The 12901-nt window shown below is 39.9% G+C and overlaps 1 protein-coding gene across 3 annotated transcripts in view; it reads right to left on the reverse strand.

Moving 5' to 3' along the window:
• Positions 1-12901, reverse strand: part of LOC134357377 (dual specificity protein phosphatase CDC14A-like) — a 104107-nt gene that overhangs the window by 17038 nt on the left and 74168 nt on the right. Inside the window, exon 13 of one of the 3 annotated variants that reach the window (XR_010020610.1) lies at positions 953-1093. The exons of the other annotated variants lie outside the window; for them this stretch is intronic. The gene's annotated coding sequence lies outside the window, so the exon portion shown is untranslated. The remainder of the gene's footprint in view (positions 1-952; positions 1094-12901) is intronic. 3 annotated transcript variants of the gene reach the window in all.

Consider the following 12901-nt stretch of genomic DNA (forward strand, 5'->3'; position numbering starts at 1 on the left):
TCCCTAAAACATTGCAATTCATTTCTGTGACAGGTAAAAATACTGAATGACATCCCAATATTTTTTTGTTGGATGACTTTAGGAATTACTTTTACAGGCAACAATTTAAAATTTTGCCATAAGGGATAACAGAGAGGTACTTTCAAGTAACATATTCCCAGGTTAAATTTACCTACATAATATTCAAGACTCGTAATTATTATAATTTGCTTCCTCGTTTCTGCTATAAAAAATAATTTGCAGTCCCTAGTAAGATTTTTAAAAGAAACACAATATTTCTTTTCTTGGTAAGGTGCCACATTCCAATTACATAACCTAAAAGAGAATAATAATAAAGCAGACAAATACAAACACAAGCTTCGTGAATCAGATCTTCCCATCATCAGCAGCAAGCAGCAGATGTCATATGGCATGCAGACGGTGATTAATTTCAAATACTGTACTGTTTTTATTATCTGGGTTAGATTTGCATACCACTAAACCTCCAGTACAGTACTAAATAGTGCAATTGGTTTCACTGGTCAGAAATAACTACTGATGCATTTGAAACTTTGTGCAATTTATGCAATTACTATGCTCCAGTTTTAACATGCAATTAAAGAACGAGTTAGCGCAGGAATTCAACCATTACAATGGAGCATTTGCTAAGAAGAACTCTATAGTAAGTGATGTAATTAAGTTAATGACTGTTAGTAGAGGGTACTAAATACATGTACATGCACACATACATTACTTACTAAAAAACAAGGCAGTGACTTAACTTACTAGTGAAGATAGGTACTAGTAGCTATAAAACCTAATAAACAAAGCATATTACACTTTCACATAATTTAAGAAATAGTGATAATAGATTTTAGCATGCACTGGAAGAAACTTGGAAAATGGAATGCATTGTCCAGTGATTATTTTTTTTGTTTTTTTAAAAAAAAAGAAATGGAAGTGGCACACTTACAGTGCTACCTGCCTGGGTCCTGAAGGGTACTAGTTTTCTAACCCATCTAGACAGATTAGCAGGATGGGAGAAGGGTAGGCACAAACCATCCACCAGATGACAATGCTACACACTGTAGATACCAGCATAGCTAGGAGCCATCTAGAAGGGGAAAAGAGATGAATAAAAATGCAAATGGAAGAGCAGAAAATTTAAGCTAAAATGCCATAGGCAAAATAACTGCAGTAAAGCTATTATTTCTGAAACAAAAAAATGCAAGCAAGTGCCATGCAGAATGTAGAAAGTATTTGATAACATTTGATAATATGACATGCTGATATTTCGCAGACCTCCATGTACAAAGTAGGAACCAGTTTTCAAGGACCATTGTAGTGATAAACTAAATAACCTCTTCATATCATTGAGTTAAGTTCTTTAAAAAAAACACAAAATCTGTGGTGTAAGTATTTGAATCTGCTGTTGTTAAGATAGTAATATATTAATTTGGGCTGCTCCCCAGTTCCTATGCTCAAGGATATAGCTTTAAGGTGAACCTTTCAAACACTGGCCCATAAAATAGAACAAAACAACAATAATGATAAAACACATATGAAAATGAAAATTCCTGCAAAATACAAGTTGCCCTTCTAATATCCTGAATGGGGCATGGGTACATCCTTCTGTTCAAAAGTACTAACTCCCTGAGTTTTGTGACAGTTTGGAAGAGGACAAGGCAACTGGGGAGTCGTAATGAGCTGTACCCAGGAAGGCATGACTGAGTACACCAAAGTACAAAGCATGTGAGGAATTTTCAGGGCTTCCCAGTATTCACAATAGGGATGATGCAGTATTCCTGAAAATGTTAAAAGGGGGTCTTAAATAGACGATAATCATCCAGGTGACCGATTACTTGGGCTTTGCACAGTGAATAGACAGGAGGAGATGGAGGAAATCCACTGGCTGCTATAATGGCTGCAGAAGACAGTGTAAGGAGCAATTATTTTAACTGCACTAAGTCAGGACACAGGGCCTGATACTGTCCTTGTGAAAAAGTAGAGGAAAGGAAAATAAGTTCACAACATAATGAAAGATTGTAGTAATCTCAGACACAAAATAATTGACAGTATTTGCATTAAAGGACTCCATTCATATATTGACATCCTCAATGAGGATGTTGTCTGTACTGAAGTTAAAATTATATTTACACTTTTAAATACTGTATTAAATTCTGGATGCTTAAAGTAAATGTTGTGTGAACTTTAAAAGTCAAAAGCAGAGTAGTTCCATATTTACGACACAGAAAAAGTCTATTTTATTCCACTGAGTTTATGCCAGCTCTCAAAGCAATCCCTTTTCCCACCAATTTCCCTGCAACCCCTTCTCCTCACGATCCAATCTCCGGATTCTACCTCTCACCTACATTAGGAGTAATTTATAGTGGACAATTAAGCTACCATGCAATAGGTTTTTGGAATACGGAAGCAAAATTGGAGTCCTTGGCGAAAATCCATGTAATACAGGGGAAAAGTGCTTATTCCACACAGCTTGAAACTGAGTCACTGGTGCTGTGAGGCAACGCTGGTGAAATTTATTCTTTACACACTGCTGTGAGATGCTGGTTGAAATTCTGCCAAAAAACGATAAGCCTACAGGGATGTTTTATTATATTTACAAAACCGATTTCAAGCTCAACTTGTTTAAGTTTTAACTGAACCTTTTTCTTACAATGAAACAATTAAACCTGTGAGTTCTTAGGTGGAGTCAAAGTAGATAAATGATTTTTTTTTAAACTAAGTCTTGAGAATGATCAAGTTTTGATAGCAACTAAATTGAAAATAGTTTCTGGATATTACAGTGTATGTGTGCAAATATTCCTGTTCTCAAGATGGTTCTATAACTAGCAACTCTTTTGAGTGGAGCTCATTGATTGATGTCAATCATCAAGTATTCCCATTTAGGACTACTACAGCTGAAATTCAGAGTCGGAGCCACAGATACTTCAGTCTGTCAAGGATTGACAGACCGCAGATGCAGAATTAGATCATGAGTGCAGTAGTGCCCCTCTAAGAAAACTGAAGTGGGGAAGGTGCACTGGACTACAGGTACGATTGAAACACAGAGGCTTTAGACCTGCACTCCCAGCTATCTTGCTGGCAAATGTACCATCTTTGGAAAATAAAAATGAAGACCTCAGAGCAAGATTACAGTACCTAAGGGACATCAGGAACTAATGTGTACTTAGCTTCATGGAAACGTGGCTAATCCCCACCACTTTGGATGCAGCGATGGCTTCAGCATTCACTGTAAAGACAGGTCAGTTGAGTCATTCCAAGGTAGAGGAAAGGGGATTCTGCTTCATGATTAACTTATCGCAGTGCACAGACATGATGGTTCTGTCTCAGTTCTTCTCAACCCAACCTGGAACATCTGGTGGTCATGGGTCATCCATTTTATCTGCAAGGGAATTTTCCGCCATTGTCCTGGTAGCCTTCTACATTCCATCCTCAGGCCAACATCAGGCAGGTATGGACGAGCTGAGCACCATGATCAGCAGTCATGAAACAGTGCACCCTGATGCATTCCCTGTCATTGCATAGGAATTTCAACCAAGCCAGCTTGAAAAAGTCTCTAACCAATTACAAACAACATTTTATCTGTGGAACCAGAGGAGTCAACACACTTCACCATGGTTACACCCCATCATGAATGCTTACCATGCCAATCCATGCTCGCACTTTGGTAAGTCTGATCACCTGGCTGTACTTCTACTCCTGGCATATCAACAGAGACTAAAGACTGCAAATTCAGTGTGAAGACCAAGAAGGTATGGTCAAGGGAGACAGCAGAGATCTTTCATAATTGGTTTAAGTCAGTGGACTGGACAATATTCAGGAATTCATCTTTGAATCTGAATGAATACACCACAGTTGTCACCGACTTCATCAAGACCTGTGTGAATGAGGGTATGCCTTCAAAAACACACCAGAGATATGCAAACCAAAATCTGTGGATGAACCGGGGATCTGTAGTTCTGCTAAGAGCTAGATCTGTGTCATTTGAGACTGGCAATCCAGAACTATTCAAGAAATCCAAGTACGACCTACAGAAGGTTATTTTAAGAGTGAAAGAACAATTCCAATTGAAGTTAGAGATGGGATCGGATGCATGTCAGCACTGGCAGGGTTTGCAGGCCATTACTTCCTATAAAGTGAAACCTAACATCATGAATGGTGGTGATGCTTCACTCCCAGATGAGATTTTCATCTTTTATGCATGCTTTGAAAGGGTGAATTAAACTACACCTGTGCGAATTCCTGCAGCATCTGGTGACCCTGTAATCTCCATCTTGGAACCTGAGGTCAGGACATCTTTCATAAGCATGAAACCTTGCAAAAAATCGGGCCCTGATGGTGTATCTGGTAGGGCGCCGAAAACCTGTGCCAACCAACTGGTGGGAGTGTTCAAGGATACCTTCAATCTTTCACTGCTGGATTCGGAGGTTCCCACCTGCTTCAAAGGTGCAATAATTATACCAGAACCCAAGAAAGGTGAGCTGCCTCAAAAATCTATGGTCCAGATGCACACACACATCTACTGTGATGAAGTGCTTCAAGAGGTTGGTCATGGCCAGGATCAACTCCTGCCTAAGCAAGAACCTGGACCCACTGCAATTTTCCTATCACCACAATTATATCTACAGAGGATGCAATCTCACCAGCTCTCCACTGGCCTTGGATCACCTTGTCAGGCTGCTGTTTATTGGTTACAGCTCAGTACAAATCAACAAGCTCCAAAACCAGGGTCCTTGCATCTCCCTCTGCAACAGAATCCTTGATTTCCTCATCGGGAGACCACTGTCAGTGCAGATTAGAAGCAACATCTCCTCTTCACTGACAATCAACACAGGTGCATGCTCAGCCCACTGCCCTACTCTCTCTTCACTCATGGTGGTGCGACCAGGCACAGCTCAAACACCACCTATGAATTTGCTGATGACACATCTGTTCTTAGCAGAATTTCAGATGGTGACAAGGAGGCAAAAAGGAGTGAGACTGATCACCTGGTTGAGTGGTGTCGCAACAACCTTGCACTCAATATCAGTAAGACCAAAGGATTGATTGTGGACTTAAGGAATAGGAAGTTAAGGAAACACACACCAGTCCTCATCAAGGGATCGTCAGTGGTAAGGGTGAGTAGTTTCAAGTTCCTGGGTGTCAACATCTCTGAACATCTATCCTGGGCCCAATATTTTGACGTAATTACAAAAAAGGCATGTCAGTGGCTATATTTTATTTGGAGTTTCAGGAGAATTGGTATGTCACCAAAAACTTTTGCAAATTTCAACAGTTGTACCTGGACAGCATTCTAACTGTTTGCATCACCATTGGGTAGAGAGAGGCCACTGCAAAGGACTGGAAAAAGCTGCAGGAGATTGCAAACTCAACCAGCTCCATCATGGGCACTAGCCTCTCCAGCACTGAGGATATCTTCAAAATGCAATGCCTCAAAAAGGTGGCATCTATCATTAAGGATCCCCATCACCCAGGACATGCCCTCTTCTCATTGCTAAAGTACAGAAGCCTGAATACGAACACTCAATGTTTTGGGAACAGCTTCTTCCCTACTGCCACAGATTTCTGACTGGACAATGAATCCATGAACACTACCTCACTATCTTTACCTCTATTTTTGCACTACTTACACATCTTATTGTTATTTATATTTTTTGTTATGTATTACGATGTAATGCTGCCACAAGACAACATATTTTACAACATATACCAGTGATAGTAAACCTGATTCCAATCAATTCAAATGCAATTGTTTGCGAGGAAGCCAACAAGCCAGTGGAAAGGCATGGGAAATGCACAGAACAGGTCTCAGACGTGTAGATATTTGAGAACAGCACATGTTCAACAGCAACAGCTCAAATTTATGGTGCAACTGTAACAAAAACCAATTTCCCTTGGGATCAATAAAGTATGACTATGTTGAAGCAACTTGGGTAGATAGACAAGATAGATCAGACAGCAATTTAAAGAATAATATTTAAATTGGGGATATAAGACTGAACTTTCTTAAAACTTGCCTGTCCAATCATATGGTTTGTTTATAAAAAATAGAAATATGGACAAAGGCACAATATATCAGGCATTTCTGAAATTTAAATAATCACAGACAACAATGCTAGGAATTTAGTATTTTAAAGAAAATGTAAATAGTGTATTGCACCAGGATGCTTTTCTCGCATTCCTGAGTAAGAGCACAGCAGTAACTTCAATCAAGTGATCTTAATCATACAGATTATTCCAGCAAATGCTTAGTTTCCAAATTTATTTTTAAAAACAATTAAATTTGTTTGTTGAATTTTGATTATTTTTAGGAAAGGATTAAGAAAGGTTAATGACAAAATGTAAATACTAGATAATCTGAAATGAAAACAAAGTGCTGAAAACACAGCAGGTCAGGCAGCATCTGCAATAAGAAAAGGAGAATTAATGCTTTGGGTCAGAGATCCTCTGTAAGAACTGAGGAAGAGAAAATCAAGTTACTTTTAAATTGCAAAGAAGGTGGAGGGAGGGATAGATAGGACAAAAGGAATATTTGGGATAGAGATACAAAGGAATAAAATGTCTGGTTGTTAGGTGCAGACAGAGTTAGAATATGCAAAATGCTGGGCTGTCACACATGGGTATCGGATCAAACTATGCTAAAAGGTGTGAGAAAACCTGAGCCTATTACACAATGGATGGCCTGCAGCAGAATTGGCAAACAAGAGGAAGTCAGTTACCAGAGGATGTCAAATTCAATAACAGAATCTAGAACAGTGGTCCCCAACCTCTAGCTTGTTTATTTCGGCTTTTTTCTTAAAGATGTGCCGGGTGCGTTCTGGCTACTGCTGCACCCCTGCACGCTTCGCAGCCTGGTATTGGTCCATGGCCCGGAGGTTGGGGACCACTGGTCTAGAAAACTACAACATGCTTTGACAGAAGACGAGACGCTGCTCCCCAAAACTGCATTGGGCCAGTGCGGGTCACACACAGATAGGTCAAAGTGAAAACAAGATAGGGAATTAAAAATGGCAAGAAACAGGAAGATCAAGATAGCCCCTGCAGACTGATCTCAGGTGCACTGCAAAGTGCAAAGACGACCACAAGTTGAAAACCAAATGTAACACAATGCACTGGTAGATATGCAAGTGAATCACTGCTTCACCTCGAAAGATTGATTTGGATCTGTGGATTATGGCAAGGGAAGAGGTCAAAGGACAGGTGTTGCATGCTTGGAATATTGTCAGCAATTTTGGGCCCCTTACCTAAGAAAAGATGTGCTGGCGTTAAAGATGGTCCAGAGGAGATTCACAAGACTGTTTCTGGGAATGAAAAGGTTAATGCCTGAGGAGCATTTGATGGCTCAGGGCCTGTACTCACTGGAGTATAGAAGAATGAGGAGGGACCTCATTGAAACCTATCGAATATTGAAAAGCTTAGACAGAGCGACTGTGGAAAGTATGTTTCCTTTTGTGGGTGAGTCTAGGAGAGGGTACAGCCTCAGAATAGAGGGATGTGAATTTAGAACAGAGATGAGAAGGATGTTCTTTTGCCAGAGGGTGATGAATTTGGAATTCATTGCCACAGAAAGTTGTGGAGGCCAAGGAATTGAGAATATTTGAAGCAGAGGTTGATAGGTTCTTGATCAGTCAGGGTGTCAAGGGTTATGGGGTTGAGAAATAAGTCAGCCATGCTAGATTTGATGGGCCATGGCCCACTTCTGCTCCTATATCTTATGCTCTTATGATGAAATAATTTAGATGGAAAGATGTGATGATAGCTAAGAGAGAGAGGAAAAAAGAGATAACCGTTTAAAAGCATCAAGGCACTGAAATACATTCGATGGAGGAAGTGACTTTAAAATAATCAAGACAGAGTTAAAACACATGGCTACCTTTGAAACAAATAACAATAATACAAATCATAGACTTAGTTGGGGACAGCTGGAGGGTTTGGAGAGGTGATACTTGCAATAATCATTTGAGGGGTGGCTATATTTGAAAAAAAGCACTATTAAAACTTGTATGTCCATTTTTCCAATGAGGTAATTTGGTCATATTTAATTGAGAAATTAAGGAAACAAGCATATGATCCAGAAATAGCTAAACAGCACTGCTGTTAACAGATTTTGAGTTTTACACAAATGGCAATGATGTCCAAAATAAGATACACCCTGGTCCCACAATATCACTTCAGGAATAAGGAACCAATACATCATTTAGAGTAAAGATGAAGCCACACTCAGGTTGGAGGAACAACACCTTATATTCCGTCTGGGTAGCCTCCAACCTGATGGCATGAACACTGACTTCTCTAACTTCCGCTAGGCCCCACCTCCCCCTCGTACCCCATCTGTTACTCTTTTTAATGCACACATTCTTTCTCTCACTCTCCTTTTTCTCCCTCTGTCCCTCTGAATATACCTCTTGCCCATCCTCTGGGTCACCCCCCCCCCGTCTTTCTTCCCGGACCTCCTGTCCCATGATCTTCTCGTATCCCCTTCTGCCTATCACCTGTCCAGCTCTCGGCTCCATCCCTCCCCCTCCTGTCTTCTCCTATCATTTTGCATCTCCCCCTCCCCCTCCAGCTTTCAAATCCCTTACTCACTCTTCCTTCAGTTAGTCCTGACGAAGGGTCTCGGCCTGAAACGTCGACTGCGCCTCTTCCTATAGATGCTGCCTGGCCTGCTGCGTTCACCAGCAACTTTGATGTATGTTGCACATCATTTAGAGTATCCAATTTGATCTATTTTCTCTAGTTAGGCATTAATTGCAAAAGTCTTTTTGCACCTTTGCCATGAATTCTTAATGTGCTTACTGAAAGACCCAAGCTAGAAAGTGCACAAAAACAAGCACACAATTCCTGCTCAGCGCATGCATGAATGTTACTGCTGTAACCGATGAGTGCAATAGATTTGTTATACTGAAGGCAAACTCTGCATGCTTGTAATAAAAGCTTCTCAATTCCAGCTTGCTCCTGACTGCTATTCTTTATGTTCTACAACATGCTCTATGTTGATAATGTGGAATTTGTACTACTTTTTCCCCCAAATTTAATCATTTTTGGAGTTTGGACAACAATGACAAGGGCAGCATTTATTACCCACTGCTAACTACCCTGGAGAAATTGCCAGCAAAGCATCTGAAACCCTTTTCCTCTGGTGATAAGGTCATGGGTTTGAAAGGTATGGTCAGAATGCCCTAAATGGCCATTTGTGGATGATATACAGAGTTGTCACTGTGTGCAGTAAATTATTGTTCAGAGTACCAATCAAATGGACATTTTATTTTGATTTATGTTAAATTCCTAGTGTTCTTGGAACTGCACTTATCCATAAAGATGAAGAATTTTCCAGCATTCTTGTGACATGCACGTTATAGGTTATGGAACAGATTCAGCTGTCAGTACGTGAATCACTTCTCATATTACACCAAGTCTCCAAATTGCTCTTGTAGACAAAGTATTTCTGCAATTGTTCTGCTTGAGTTTCTAGTCAGTGGTAACCGCACTCCACTCTCCCAAAGATGCTGATGGTGGGAGGCACAGAGATACAGTAAAGCCATGGGCAGAATATCAATTGCCATCATAAACCCATGTCTGAATATTATCCAAGTCTAACTACACTCAGGTGTTCTTGTGACTACTTCATTTGCTGAGGAGTTGCAAATACAACTGTGTATTATGCAATCACAAGCATACAACTCCACTGCCCATCTTGTGATGAACAAAAGTGACTGATGAAGCAATTGAAAGCGATTGTGCCCAGGAAACTGCCCCAAGGACATCCTGAGGCTACAAGGTCTGCAATAACCTCAGCTACTCTTGATGATGCTCCTTTCATGCCCATTGAGTTCAGTTTTTTCAAGGCTTCTCAATGAATACTGAATTGCTCTCACTTCACCTCTGAAATTTACCCCTATAGTCCTCGTTTAGACTGAAACTGTAATGTGATTTGGAACTTGTTCTTTGTAAAGAAGATTCTTTTGAAATCTTATTTGATTTATGACTATATTGGGCATATGAACCCTAGTTTTCTTTAAGCCTTCACAGTTAAGAGCCATTACTTCTAGCAACCCCCATCATGATTTTAAATACAAAAGCAAACCATTCCTGAGCCTTGCATTCCCAAGAAATAAAAACTTCCAACCTATAAAAGGTCTTTACTAATGGCTCTAACATCTCTGGTATCAGCCTTATTAACTTTAGTTCTGCTCCTATCCTTTCTCTAAGATGAAGATCAGAATCATCCATACCAAAATTTTAAACACGACTTGGCACAAATAAAAGTGTACAACCACTTATTAATCTCACAGAGAATAATCTCTCCCCTTGCTTTCCTCTGCCAAGAGTAGTATTTTGCAAATTATTAACTGATGATTTTTGTTTGGTATTTTCCAGCTGCTATTTTCTAAATGAAGCAACCAACTGCCTGGATCACCAAATTCACATGTGTACTACCAAGAAAAATTGAGGGTTGATATCTCTTCTTGTCTTAACTTCTTGTGTAAAAAGAATTGTACCTTGCCAACATTAGTACAAGAATTGTATACAGAACTAGCAAATTGTGCAATAAGGACAAGATTATAAAGGAAAATAACTGAAGTTACAGAAACCTTATGTCAAATACACCTTCACCAGAAAATGAAAATCCAAATTGTAGTAACATGAGAAATACAAACTTTAGACTACACATACCATGAGAAATTCTGCAGTGCTGGAAATCCAAAGCACCACATACAAAATGCTGGAGGAACTCAGCAGGTCAGGCAGCATCTATGGAAGTGAATAAACAATTGACTTTTTGGGCTGAGACCCTTCTTCAAGACTGGAAAGGGTTGGGGGGTAAGAGGACATAATAAAAGGTTGGGGGAGTGGAAGGAGGACAGCTAGAAGGTTATAGGTGAAGTCAGGTGGGTAGGAACTGTAAAGAACTGGAGAGGAGGGATCTGGTCGGACAGGAGAACAGACCACAGGGGAAAGGGAAGGTGGAAGGGACCTCCTTCCCTATAGATTACATATGTTTCATGAATCAGAAAGACAAAGAGAACTGTCGAACATCTGGAGAAATGAGCCAGACACTTATCTGGGGAGTTCAGGGATGGGTGGTCTTGGATCAGGAGCTTACCACCTTAAATTTGGGCTAAGGGGGCAATAGGGAAGGGAAATGCCTTGGAAATGGAGGATCAGTGATGCTACTTGTGCTTGGAGGGGGGTTTGGAGACAGCTTGTGTAGGGTAGATGAGGATGGAGTGACGGAGAGACAAGAGTCAGTGCTCATGTTGGGGGCAGTGGACAGTGAGAAGGAGATGAATATGGTCAGGTATGGGGAGCAAAGCATTAAGGGGGAAAAAAAAAACAAATTGCAGATTCAGGGTTGCTGGTAGATAGATTGTTTTATTGTATGCCAAGGGTTAATTTGGTCAACTTTTTCACTTAATCTTAAAGCTTGCACTTGTCTTGTGAGTGCTCAGTGACTTGTGTCCCCTTGGAAACAAGAGGTGACCCATCAACACATTTCTCTGCAAAACTCCTATATACACACACATACACACACACACACACACACACACTGCTGAAATTGAACCATCCCCAACAATAACATGCCACAAGAATCACCACTATTAATTTATTCAAATCGTTTGAATAACCCAAGCTAAAACACATACAAATTTCTTTTTTCTGGAAATAGTTACACTCTTAATAACTTCAGCTTGGTCATTTCAAAATCCAAACCAAATGTATCATTTGTAAAGTTTAACTTATGGATTCACATAAAATATATCAAAATATGTGTTGAGGTTTAAAGCTATACTATCATAAGAACATAAGAAATAGGAGCAGGAGTCGGCCATCTGGCCCATAGAGCCTGCCCCGCCATTCAGTAAGATAGTGGCTGATCTGGCCATGGACTCATCTCCACCTACCTGCCTCTTTCCCATAACCCTTAATTCCCCTACTATGCAAAAATCTATCCAAGCTCGTCTTAAATATATTTACTGAGGTGGCCTCCACTGCTTCATTGGACAGAGAATTCCACAGATTGACCCCACTCTCTGGGAAAAGCAGTTCCTCCTCATCTCCAGCCTAAGTCAACACCCCTGAATCTTGAGGCTACGTCCCCTAGTTCTAGTCTCACCTGCTAGTGGAAACAACTTTCCTGTCTCTATCTTATCTATCCCTTTCATAATTTTATGTTTGTATAACTTCTATATGTTTATATTAATTTTAAATTTTTATATGTTTGCCCTTTACTCTTAGATGTACAGTAGGTTCCTGTAGATGTGCTCTTTTTGGCAAACATATGGGTGACCCAGAATTTCACCTGCCTACCCATCAGCACACCCCCAAGCAACATGAACCATGTATCAGCAGAGAAGGGTTTCCCCCCACGTCTGGAAACAGTTATTTCTGTCTGGTGGAATAAATATTTAACAGAACATAATGGTAATCAATTGCTTCCTCTCTTTTGATACAAAGCTAAAAATCTAAGCCTGATGTTTGATCACAAATTACACATCTCTCTCGATATTAACAACTGTACATCAATTTGAAGCTAAAGCTCTCTTCTACTGCATTATACCAGAATTAATTGGTCTACCATTCATTCAGACAAGAACAGTGGAGGTTACAGACTTCGTGTAGGGAAGATTCTGCAAAATGTTCAATAGTTTTAGAGAAGGATTTGGCATTATGTGTACTCAGAAATAAGCAAAATTAAGAATCCCAGGAACAATACAGAAAAAGGCTTTACAACTGAAGGGAAGGCAATTATGTACTCTTGTTATAAAGTTTTTGTAAGAATAATTTCCTGAAATAAATTATTTTCAATGTAAGTACTCATGTTTATGATTTGGCCAAATAAATAATTTAAATTACAAACCTTGATCCACAAATTCAACTTAGTGTATATTATCTATGA

The sequence above is a fragment of the Mobula hypostoma genome, chromosome 16 (assembly GCF_963921235.1).
Source record: "Mobula hypostoma chromosome 16, sMobHyp1.1, whole genome shotgun sequence".
Classification (NCBI taxonomy): Eukaryota; Metazoa; Chordata; class Chondrichthyes; order Myliobatiformes; family Myliobatidae; genus Mobula; species Mobula hypostoma.